General features: G+C 35.6%; 1 long non-coding RNA gene across 1 annotated transcript; it reads left to right on the top strand.

Annotated features, from left to right (window-relative positions):
• Positions 1-3,332: 3,332 nt before the first annotated feature.
• Positions 3,333-5,234, top strand: LOC132859993 (uncharacterized). Its single transcript, XR_009649772.1, has 2 exons — positions 3,333-4,835; positions 4,932-5,234. It is a non-coding gene; the product is annotated as an uncharacterized LOC132859993 (long non-coding RNA).
• Positions 5,235-13,321: the final 8,087 nt, after the last annotated feature.

Below are 13,321 nucleotides of genomic sequence, written 5' to 3'. Positions count from 1 at the left end.
TTTTATATTACACATAGTTCAAAACTTTCATATTACTCTATATTTATGAACCATTTTATTTTATTTTTTTATCCCTTTTTTATCAAAAAGAGTAAAAGTCTCTTTAAAAGTCACTATTAAAGATGTACAATCTTTAACTCTGGACTTACGCAGCACAGTGCCACTTTATACACTATTTATATACTGCACCTGGACACTTTAAGGACAATCTTTAAAAACTATACACATTTATGTATATGTATATTTATGTATATACATTATTTCTTCATATTCTTCATATATTTCATATTTTTATATAGTTTTTTTATATAGTTTTTTCTTATATAGGTTTCTTATATGGTTTATATTTTCTTATTATTTTATTCTTATTTTATTTTTTGCTTTTTTATACATTTTTTAAAATATTTTTTATTCTTATACCGGACAGTTGCATAAAGCATTTCACTGCATATCGTACCCTGTATGTACAGTATGTGTATGTGACAAATAAAATCTGATTTGATTTGATTTATTTGATTTGACTTTAGAGGAAAATTCAGAGGAAACATTACTTTCTTCACAGCAACTTTTTTTTTTTACATTTTTTATTGTTACAAACTATAACAGTCCATCAGAAATGTTTTTTTTTTTTTGTCATTCATCATTAAGCCTTTGTGATGTAAAATATAAGCAATGTGGAATTTCAAGTGTCTATTTCTGTTCATAGAAATCATTAGAACAGAATTTTTTTTTATTTAATTGTTTGATTAAATTCTTTATACCGACAGTAAAGTAACAAAAGTGAGAAGATCAAACCCTTTTTTTTTGTGCTGCTCTACAGGATCGGAAAACTCTTACAACTTGTACTCTTACAAGAAACCTACATTTCAACCTACATTGGTGTGTTAGTCAACGTTGTCTTGTGGTTTTGAGTCTGTATCTGTATCTGCACTTTGGAGCATTAGTGTGTGAGTGCATGTTTATAATTTATTCATGGAAAACCTTGAGATGCAGCATCTTCATATTCTTCATATATTTCATATAACGATAAGATTCCAGTTATCAATAAAGAGTAAATTCTGAGCCTGACACCATGACTGTAACCATCCATTTAAAGGAGAAAGTCTTTCGATTCCTCACTGGTACGTGGGAAGCGGTCAAAGTCATTAAGAATCTTGTTCAGCAAAGAGCCCTGAAATCCATCATCATCATCATTAGTAGTAGTAGTAGTTCTAAGCTCACACATTGGTTAATAAACTAAATTATATTAATTAATACTTAATTAAACAGTAATGTCACTTCTTGTTTCTCAACATACTTTACTGCTGTTTGTTTAGAACTTGCATTTGTTAATGTTTATTCACTACGAAATCCCTAAAGTCCACGAATCAGTCATAAACGAGTCCAAATGAGTCATAACGTAATGAACGCTGATCGTTTTCTCAACTAACTGTTTTTCAACATTGCTATTTTTCATCATGGGCAAGAATTTATCGAAATATTTCTAATTTCTACACAATAATTAGATTAAATACATTTAGTGCACTCCATCATCGACTTATTTCTCATACGTTTCTTTAAAATGGCTTCCTAACTCAACCTTATAACACATTTGAGATCGATTTAATGTCTACATAGTCGACTGGATGTTATTTATATTATTAGTTTTTGTCAGCTAATCAAATTGTTCAATCAAAAAAATGTAAATAAAAAAAATGGAATGAAAACAATTTATATTTATTGCTAATTTCTTTTGTTTTAACCCACAGCAAGTGCGTATTAAGGGATATTCTCTGTATATTCATATAACTAGCAGTTGTTATCGGCTAGTAGAACAATTGCACATATTTTCCTTGGTAGTTTTAAGATGGTAAGTTAACTGATGGTAAGTTAATAATATTGTTATTTGTTTAAGTACTTGTTTAAGTTTATGTTTTGTACTTAAGTTTAACAGAGTTACTTTGAAGCCTCCACAAACACAGACTTATCATGACGATGCAAAACTAATCCATGTATAAAACTTTAACATTCTGAATATCGTATTAAATATTTCAGTTAAATTTCATAACTATTGATGGCTAACACTCATGTACTGTATGTGCAAATCACTGCATAAGATTTAAAAGCAAAACCGGAACACTTGGTAACAATAAACACCTCTCGACTACAACTAAACACATAAACAACGTCCTGAGAAGTCGAGACAAGCTCGATTAGGAACGTTAGGAATTAAAGTACATGATATTTGCATTCTGTTAGTTAAAGTGAGTTTAAAGCAAAAATGTATACGTGTGTAATATATATATAAATATCATATTTAAGGCTATGTAGCTCACCATTGTCGTACACAGCTTTCCTACTGCTAAAGCTTGTTCCAGTCTTTAGCCTTTTTCAAAAGAACTGATGATTTCTGCTGGAAGTTTCGTCTCCATGTGAAATTAGTAATACTGATTGGGGGAATAAATGAATAGAAGCTGAAAGCTGGATCAGTCTGCAAGGTGATTTCCTGAAGATGGTCGTTCTTTCAAAAGTCTGGTGAGGTGTAGTTCAGTTGTAGGAGTTGCTTTCGCCTTAGGGCAGGACATTGCAATCACATGTGATGCTTTCGTTTTTATCTTCTTCCCTGTGGTAAATTTGAATCTTTTATGTTCTACATATTTCATATTACACATAGTTCACAACTTTCATATCACTCTATATTTATGAACCATTTTATTTTATTTTTTTATCCCTTTTTTTTATCAAAAAGAGTAAAAGTCACTTTAGAGGAAACTTCAGAGGAAACTTCATACTTTCTTCACAGCAACATTTTTTTTTTTGCATTTTGTTATAATAATAATAATAATAATAATAATAATAATAATAATAATAATAATAATAATAATACATTTTATTTAAAGGCGCCTTTCTTAACACTCAAGGTCACCGTACAAAAAAACAACAAAGACAATCAGATGTTATAAACTATGAACAGTCCATCAGAAACGTTTTTCTTTGTCATTTGTCATTAAGCATTTGTGATGTAAAATTTAGGCAGTGTGGAATTTCAAGTGTGTATTTCTGCTCATAGAAATCTTTTTTTATTTATTTAATAATTTGATTAGATTTTTTATACCGACAGTAAAGTAACAACAGTGAGAAGATCAAACCCTTAGATTATTTTTGTGCTGTGCAACTCCTACACAGGAAACGTGGTACACTAACGTTTGTTAGTGAACTTTTGGTTTTGAGCTCCATCTGTACCTGCACTTTGTAGCATGATGTACTTTCGGTAGTTTGAGTGAAGAATCCACAATGTCAAATGATCTCAAACACAATTTTCTAGTCCGGAAGTCTGTACCCATCAATATACAGTAAGAGGCAAAAACTCCCCATCAGTGTTTAATCAGTCACCTCTTCAAATCTCATAAAGATTTCTATTAATCAAGACTTAGAAACAACAGACTTTATTGTTAAGATGATTATTGGTTCACAGGTTTGTTTTAACCCACAGCAAGTGTGTATTAAGGGATTTGTCATAATATTCCAACAATATCTTGAACTGAGGTGCAGAAAATTGGCAGCAGGTGCTCTGGACTGATGAGTCAAAGTTTGGAATATTTGGCTGTAACAGAAGGCAGTTTGTTAGTCGAAGGGCTGGAGAGCGATACAATAATTAGTATCTGCAGGCAACAGTGAAGCATGGTGGAGGTTGCTTGAACATTTAGGGCTGCATTTCTGCAAATGGAGTTGGAGATTTGGTCAGGATTAATGGTGTTCTCAATGCTGAGAAATACAGGCAGATACTTATCCATCATGCAATACCATCAGGGAGGCGTATGATTGGCCCCAAATTTATTCTGCAGCAGGACAATGACCCCAAACATACAGCCAAAGTCATTAAAAACTATCTTCAGCGTAAATAAGAACAGGAAGTACTGGAAGTCATGGCATGGCCCCCACAGAGCCCTGATCTCAACATCATCGAGTGTGTTTGGGATTACATGAAGAGACAGAAGGATATGAGAAAGCCGACATCCACAGAAGATCTGTGGTTAGTTCTGCAAGATGTTTGGAACAACCTACCAGCCGAGTTCATTCAAAAACTGTGTGCAAGTGTACCTAGAAGAACTGCTGCTGTTATGAAGGCAAAGGGCGGTCACATCAAATATCGATTTGATTTAGATTTCTCTTTTGTTCATTCACTGCATTTTGTTCATTTATGAAAATAAATGTTTAACACATTAATTTTTGAAAGCATTCTTTTTTACAGCATTTTTTCACACCTGCCTGAAACTTTTGCACAATACTGTACATAGGTTAATTGCTAACTGCATTTAGTTGTCTTGTACCCATGTGCAATGATAATAAAATTTAATCAAATTTAACCTCAAGTTTGTGTACACAGCTGACACAGCCCTGGTGTCCTATGTGCCAAAGAAAGGCAAGAATGTGGTACTTATGAGTACACTGCACAGGGATGGTAGAATCTGTGGCCAGGAGCATCAAAAAACAGAGATCATTATGGATTATAATGCCACAAAAGGAGGGGTGGACAACATCAAAGGTGGTGACTGCCTACAGCTGCAAAAGGAGGACCCTACACTGGCCACTGGTGATATTCTTTGACATATTGGACATCTCAGCGTACAATGCCTTTTTCATCTGGATGGCACTGAATCCAGAGTGGAACAGAGGGAAGCTCCAGAGGAGACACCTGTTTCTGGAGGAACTGGGAAAGGCACTGGTGAGACGTCAAATCCAGAGACGACAACATGTTCCAAGAACCCCAGAATCTGCGGCCATCATGCTGGAGAATGGAGAATGCTGGTGCCCCATTCACCCGACCTACAGAACCACCATCTGCAAAACCTGAAGTAAGTGTGTGATGCTGTTGCATATGTCTGTCACTCATGTCTTGCGAGAGGGAGAGGGGTTAGTAAAATTAATTCCTGATCTTTTCATTATTCTAGGTTGCGGCCAACAGAAAAAAGAAGTGCTGCGAAGTGTGTGGACCCAAGATGGACAGAAAAATACAACATACATGCACCAAGTGCAAGAAATACATAGTGCAACACACACACAGTAAAACTCTGCCCCTCATGTGTTGTATAGGCTGGTACTGTATGAAAAGGAAATGTGTTCAATGGGGCTGATGTGTCTAGACTGACATGGTTACTGTATGTGTTCAGCTTGTGTTGTGTTAACTGACCTGAATGAGTTAAATTTCAAATAAAGTTCAAATAAATAAACATCAATAGTTTTGAAAAACTTTGCTTCCTTGTAAATTTGTTGATTTTTTTTCCACTCATAACATGATTAAATTTGATTTTCTTTTTTTTATTACCTTTTTTTAAAAAGTAACAAAAAACGAGGTAAAGCGCTAATATTAACCATATATGCTGTTTATATTGCTTGTAATGGGGATGAAGTAAACATCTGTAGAGTATTTTAACATCAAATTTTTGATTGTGTTGAATTAAAAACCCAAAAATGCAACTGGTCCCAGCGAGACCCACGAACACTGGCTGAGTAACAAAAATACAAACAACATACAAGGGTTAATGATTAACTAAGACATTAGCATTTAATTGTAATGTTTTACTTCTACAGAACATTACAGAAGTAATACTACAAAAGAGTGAATAATGTCACATTTAAAAAAATATAAAAAATATATAACAGTTAAAAATGTTAAAAAAAAATTAAAGAAATATAAACTTCATACTTATTATTATTTATTTATTTATTTATTTATTTATTTTTACATTTTTTGTTGTTATAAATTATAACAGTCCATCAGAAATGTTTTTCTTTGTCATTAAGCATTTGTGATGTAAAATGTAGGCACTGTGAAATTTCAAGTGTGTATTTCTGCTCATAGAAATCTTTAGAATATGATTTTTTTATTTAATAATTTGATTAGAGTTTTTTATACTGACAGTAAAGTAACAACAGTGAGAAGATCAAACCATTAGATTTTTTTTGTGCTGTTCTACAGAATCGGAAACTCGTACACACAGGAAACCGATATTTCAAACCTACATTGGTGTGTTAGTCAACTTTGTCTTGTGGTTTGAGCTCCATCTGTGTCTTGTTTTGTTTAGCTTATCTACTACAGCTAAAGGCACTTAAGCTTAATTGATTATTTGCTATAAAGCTTTTATTTTTATTAAGTGTTAGTACAATTTAGGTTTATTAATTCACATTAGTTATGTTTATCTATTTTATGTCACACATACTCCTTCTCTAGGATTTTTCACAACACACACAGAGACACAGAGACAGACACACAGACACACACAGGGACAGACACACAGACACACATAGACACACACAGACACACAGACAGATGCACACACAGACAGACACAGACACACACAGACACTGACCCACACAGACAGACACACAGACACAGACACACACAGACAGACGCACACACATACAGACACAGACACACATGGACAGACACACACAGACAGAGACACAGACCCACACAGGGACAGACAGACACACACAGACAGAGACACAGACCCACACAGACACAGACACACACAGATGCATACACAGACAGACACAGACCCACACAGACACAGACACACACACACAGACAGACACACACAGAGAGAGACACAGACCCACACAGACACAGACACACAAAGATACATACACACTCAGACACACACTCAGACACAGACACACAGACAGGCACAGACACACACACACAGACACACAGACAGGCACAGACACACACACACACACTCAGACACACACACACACAGAGACATACACACACAGACACACACAGACACACACACTCAGACACAGACACACACACTCAGACACAGACACACACTCACACACACAGGGACAGACACACACACACACACAGAAAGCAATGGTTTATAGAAACCACAATGTCAAATGATCTCAAACACAACTTCCTAGTCCCGAAGTCTGTACCCATTAATATAAGAGGAAAAAACTCCCCATCAGTGTTTAATCAGTCAGCTTTTAGACACAACAGACTTTATTGTTAAGATGATTATTGGTTCACAGGTTTGTTTTAACCCACAGCAAGTGTGTATTAAGGGATTTGTCATAATATTCCAACAATATCTTATGTATATTCTCTGTATATTTATATATAGATTATATGTAAATAGGTTAATTGCTAACTGCATTTCGTTGCCTTGTACCAATGTGCAATGACAATAAAATCTAATCTAATCTAATAATTTGACATGGATAACATCTACCTCATTGTCTCACAATCTCTTATACAATTTGGACAAAATTCAATACTAGTGTAACCCCATCATCCCACAAGGGGATGAGAAGAACCTTAAAATTAAGGGTAACCACTACAGTGTGTTTCTTTGCAAATATCACAAGGTTTATTTTACAACATTTACAAGTAGCATCACAACGAAAAAATGGCAAAAAGATCAAACAAACAAATAAAGAAACAAAGAAAAATAACTATCTTGTAACCATTAAAGACAACAGGGTTCCCAATCCTATCTAATAATATTTGCTGCTCTGCAAAGAAGTGCACACTCAAATTACAAATCAAACCAAAAACCCGTTCAATCCGCACTCCACAGCAAAAGTAAATCATAACCTCAAACTACGACAAGTTGTTTCCCCCACATTAACAGAGTAACACTGAATATATAAGGTAAAAAAAAACCCACGGTCATTAGTTGGTCCAAGATAAATGAAACAAACAAGAAAACAAATAACCATTAAGCCATCAATGCTTTCAATAAAAGTAAACGGCAATCATGCATCATCTGTACTCTTAAATATATCTGTTTAATTCTCAGAGGCACCACTCAACACAACTCCCATGAGGACACTTTACACTTCAGTTCTAGGCTGTTATACTGTTCATTAATCAATTGGTCTTTTCATCTGCTATTACACAGCCTTGAAAAACAGATTTTCCTACAGAGAGGAAGTCACCAAGTTTGACTTTCTGTATCACCGTAGTACAAACAAGGCTAGATGTTTTTAAAGCTTTACTGCTTACTTCAGTAGTCTGACTAAAAACCACAAGGGAGGCAGATTGTTCATTCTCCTCTACCAGTGTTTCTCTTGTTGTCACCACTAGCCGATCTAGATCCAGACTCAACAGGCCATGATGGTCTACAATATCGGGCGATATGACCCTGTTTATTACAAGGTAAACACTTGAGCTTGTTGCTTTAAACAGCTCCTTCATTTCCTTTAATTCTTTATGCATCTGTGATTCACTTATTCTGCTTCGAGCAGCATTACACCATAACTGAGCAGCAGACGGACTAACTTCCCTCTTCCATTCCTCAATCCATCTTATGGCTTCACTTTAAACATCAAGTAAAGTGTGGAGTACACTGTGGAGTTTGCCTTACAAAATGTTTAAGTTCGCGTTTAAGCGATACATCATTAACATGCTCTACAAACTGGTCACGGAGAACTTGGTCAGCATTTGGGACACCATCTGGACAACTTATGAGAATAGCATACACCCTCAGGGTGTATGAACTGATCTAAAGCTGACACTGCTGTAAACTTATCTAAAATACTGACTGTATGGCTATGAGTGGATGGCTGTTTTAATTTGTGTCAGCAAAGACATAAGAGCATGAGAAAATTAAACCAGGGATTCACCCTCGTTTTGCTTTCCATCATAAAACCCCTTCTGCAACTGCACAAATGTCTGCTTTGCATCATACATGCTTCTTAACACCTGAAATATTAATTCAGGGGTTTCCCGTTCAGCTATTTCAAGTTTCAAGATTCTGGTAAGGGTTAGACTTAATCAAGTACTGTGAGGGTGTACCATTTAATACAACTGAGCAATTGGGGGTTAAGGGCCTTGCTCAGGGGCCCAGCAGTGGTGGCATGGTGGACCTGCAATTCAAACTCACAACCTTCCGATTGAGAGACTGACTATCCTCTAGGCTACAGTGACCCTCAGGGTGTATGAACTGATCTAAAGCTGACACTGCTGTAAACTTATCTAAAATACTGACTGTATGGCTATGAGTGGATGGCTGTGTTAATTTGTGTCCATCAAAGACATAAGTGCATGAGAAAATTAAACCAGGGATTCACCCTCTTTTTTGTTTTCCATCATAAAACCCCTTCTGCAACTGCACAAATGTCTGCTTTGCACCATACATGCTTCTTAACACCTGAAATATTAATTCAGGAGTTTCCCGTTCAGCTACTGGTCGGCGCTTGATCTCCATTCTGGCTTCCCCTCGAAAATTATCTAACAAAAATGCTACCCTTTCTTGTACAGTCCAACTTCCATCCCCAATGCAGGCCTCAGCCTCCTCAATCCAGTCCCCAATGTTTAAATTAGAGTCCAAGTCCCCAAAGAACCGGCGACACTTTCACGTGTTGAATAAAATTTCTTTCAGAATAATGAAAGAAAAAGCCGTCGCATACCATGCTGCTAATTCAGTACTGATGCCCCCTTGTGTCTAAATACTTGCACTGCACTCATATCTTATTATATATAACATCATAATAAAAAGAGGTTGTTGTCAGGATTGTGATGAATTTCTGGAAAACTCCGAGCAACACAAAGATATTAACAAAAGAGCAAAAGCAGTGTTTAGCCAGAACAAGTAAGTGTGATGTTTTATAACAATAAACAGCCGTACAATACTTCATACTTCATATATAACATCGACAAAGATTACGAGTCAGTGAGGTTCTGGGAAAACAGTACTTTACGAGAAGGAAGATCATCGTCATAAAAAGGCGACAAAGTACGTAATCACACACAGAACATTTAAAAATAGAGGAAATCTTCCACACAACACAAAAACAAAGGTCATATCTCAGTGGGTGGTAGCTCTGGTTAAGGTTTTCGACTAGGTTGTGAGTTTGAATCCCCGGGGCCACAAGCTGCCTCTGCTGGGCCCCTGAGCAAGGCCCTTAACCCTTAATTGCTCAGCTGTATAAATAAGATAAATGTAAGTCACTCTGTATAAGGGCGTCTGCCAAATTCTATAAATGTCAGTGTGTGTGTGTGTGTGTGTGTGTGTGTGTGTGTGTGTGTCCGTGATTTCAGCGGCCATTTAAATGGATTTACAACTTCTCAACACGATCCTTTAAAATCTTGACCAAATTCTATAACAGAATGTGAGATGAGTGAAATGTTCTTCACGTCAAATTATAGAGTGTACAGTGTAGATGTAAAAATTAACAGAAATTACTATCATGTATGTGGGTGATTAGTGAAAAATAACTCACTTGTATTGCAGTAAAGTTTTCCTTAATAACGATGATGATGGTGAAGTTTCAAGATTCTGGTAAGGGTTAGACTTAATCAAGTACTGTGAGGGTGTACCATTTAATACAACTGAGCAATTGGGGGTTAAGGGCCTTGCTCAGGGGCCCAGCAGAGGTGGCATGGTGGACCTGGAATTCAAACTCACAACCTTCCGATTGAGAGACTGACTAACCTCTAGGCTGCAGTGACCCTCAGGGTGAATGAACTGATCTAAAGCTGACACTGCTGTAAACTTAACTAAAATACTGACTGTACGGCTATGAGTGGATTTGTGTCACTGTGTAAAAGCAAAAGAACTCACAAGTTGTTGAGTCAATGTAGGAATCACAGGGTGCTTCACATCAGATGCAACACCATCAAATGATTCTTTATAAAAAATAAAAAATAGGTCTTTCAACACTGAAAGGATGATGGGGTTACAGCAGCTACGCTAATATCTCCACTTGCTTCTCTTTTTCTACCTACCCAAAGGCATTCAGAGATTGTACCAGCTCCAGTTGTGTTCCACCTCGTAAAGTTTTCAGACCTTCAGTGAGAAAAGACCAACCCTGTGAGGATCCTGAGGCACCAAGAGATGAACCAGCTCCAGTTCTGTTCCACTTCATGAAGATTTCAGACATTCTAAGAGAAGATACCAACTCCATGTGGTCTCTGAGGACAACAACCTCCTCATCAATACACAATTATCAGACTGTATCTGATTATAGAAAGGACATTATTCATAATGGAAAAAAACAGTTAACAGTTACAACCCACAGTTATAACAGTTTATAGTCACACCCTCCAGTGTCACCCAGATGAGGATGAGGTTCACTTTTGAGTCTGGTTCCTCTCAAGGTTTCTTCTGCTTCCATCTAAGGGAGTTTTTTCTCAGCACAGTTGACAATAGGGTCCAGTCTTAAATATGAATAAGATTTACTAAAGTAAATTAGCTGTAACAGGCTTCAATTTATGTGGCCAGGCCATTTTAATAATAATAACATATTAATAAAACTATAATAATGCGATAATAAATCATTTTAATCACATTTTCATCTCTGTAATTAAATTCCAGAGATTTGATTTGTAAATCATCTGTAAATGTTAACAGAAAGTAAAAAATAAAGCCATCATTCAAATTAGTTCTTTAGACAGTTTACTTTCACACCATGGAGTCTGAGGTTTTTATGATTTTTCAAGACCTCTGATTATTTTATTGTAATTCCTGAATAATAGACTTAAACTTAACCATTAACGTAAATAATAAACTAAGACCTTAGAGGGTAAAATGTGTTGTCTTGGTGGTGTAGTGGGGCACAACGATCACTTCACAAATAACACAGTAACAGCAGGTTTTTTAAACAATATTTATTCAGACTTAATTAATTACATATCAAATATTCTAATATTTATATTTAATTATCTATCTAATTTAACCAAAACAAAAATGTAGCTTCAAGCAACTTGATACTTCATCCATCTCCTGGAGAAAAAGACATGGAGAAATAAAAGAAATGAAAAAGCTGTCTGAGACTTTAGACATCAGATAATAAAATTTATTGAAATGAGTAATTTATTAAGTTAGTAAATAAAAAAGTAAATAAAGAAGTAAATAAATTAGTAAGTAAATAAATAAACATAAATAGATAAATAAATAAACAAATAAATAAATAAGTATTTAGGTAATTCAGTGTTTAACTAATTAAATGAGTACATAAGTAATTAATTATTTAAGTAAGTAAATAAATAAGTAAATAAATAAGTTAATGAATGAATGAATGAATACATAAATAAGAATGTGAGTGAATAAGTGATTAAATACGTACCTCCTCCTGTTCAGCTGAAGATGTCATCAAGGGATCGTAGTCTTCCGAGTGTGTCTCTCCCTCAGGTATGAACCCCTGCCATATGATTATGAGTAGTATTTGTAGTAGTTGTAGTAAACATCTATTTTCACATTAGCTTAAGTTTCAGATATCCAACTTGATGCACATCTTTAATTAACATGTCTAAAATGTTGCTAAGTAAATACATAAGCACAGAATCATGTTTATTCATTACTGAATGACTAAAGTCCACATTTATGACTCGATTATTTGGATTATTTGCTTACAGTCATGGATGGTTGGTTGGTAATGTGGAATTCCTCATCTTCATATACGACCACAGCGTTTAATGGCACTGGGTCATCCACACACTGCTGAGATAACTACAAAGCATGCAGAAAAAAAGAGCTATGTTTCAAACTACACATGATATTAAACCAGTATTTGTGTGCTGTAAAGTCACCTTATTTATAGTGTTACTGATGAATACAAACTACTAGCTGAATAAATTTCAGTGGACACTAGAAACTAATGGAATTAGTGGGAAAAGCAGGATGATTACCGGCTCGTGTTCAGGTGAAGCAGAGCACAGTGGTACCGTCTCTTCAACAACACTGATTCTTTTTGAAATCTTCCCTCCCTGAATCATCATACAAATATACAAGTATTAGGTTAGAATTTCTGAACTAACATTATTGCCTTTATCAATTAATATCAGTTAATACACATCTCAACTTACTTTGTTTACTCACTCTCTCACTCTCACTCATGCGTCATCGGGCATCAAGGCAGGATACACCCTGGACGGAGTGCCAACCCATCGCAGGGCACACACACACACACACACACTCTCATTCACACACTCACACACTATGGACAATTTTCCAGAGATGCCAATCAACCTACCATGTATGTCTTTGGACCGGGGGAGGAAACCGGAGTACCCGGAGGAAACCCCGAGGCACGGGGAGAACATGCAAACTCCACACACACAAGGTGGAGGCGGGAATCACTAAGCCACCGTGCCCCTTACTTTGTTTAAATTTGTTCAAAATGTTACACACTTAATGGTTAACCAAGACATTAGCATTTAATTGTAACGTTTTACTTCTACAGAACATTACAGTAGTAATACTACAAAAGTGTGAATAATGTCACATTGAAAAAATATACAAAAGACATAACAAACAGTTAAAAATGACAAAATATGAATGAAACTGATTCATCCGTGTAGTTTTATTCTACCTGTTTTATAACTATTACA

Source organism: Tachysurus vachellii, chromosome 17 (genome assembly GCF_030014155.1).
Source record: "Tachysurus vachellii isolate PV-2020 chromosome 17, HZAU_Pvac_v1, whole genome shotgun sequence".
Taxonomy (NCBI): Eukaryota; Metazoa; Chordata; class Actinopteri; order Siluriformes; family Bagridae; genus Tachysurus; species Tachysurus vachellii.
This window is presented reverse-complemented; position numbering and strand designations above follow the sequence as displayed.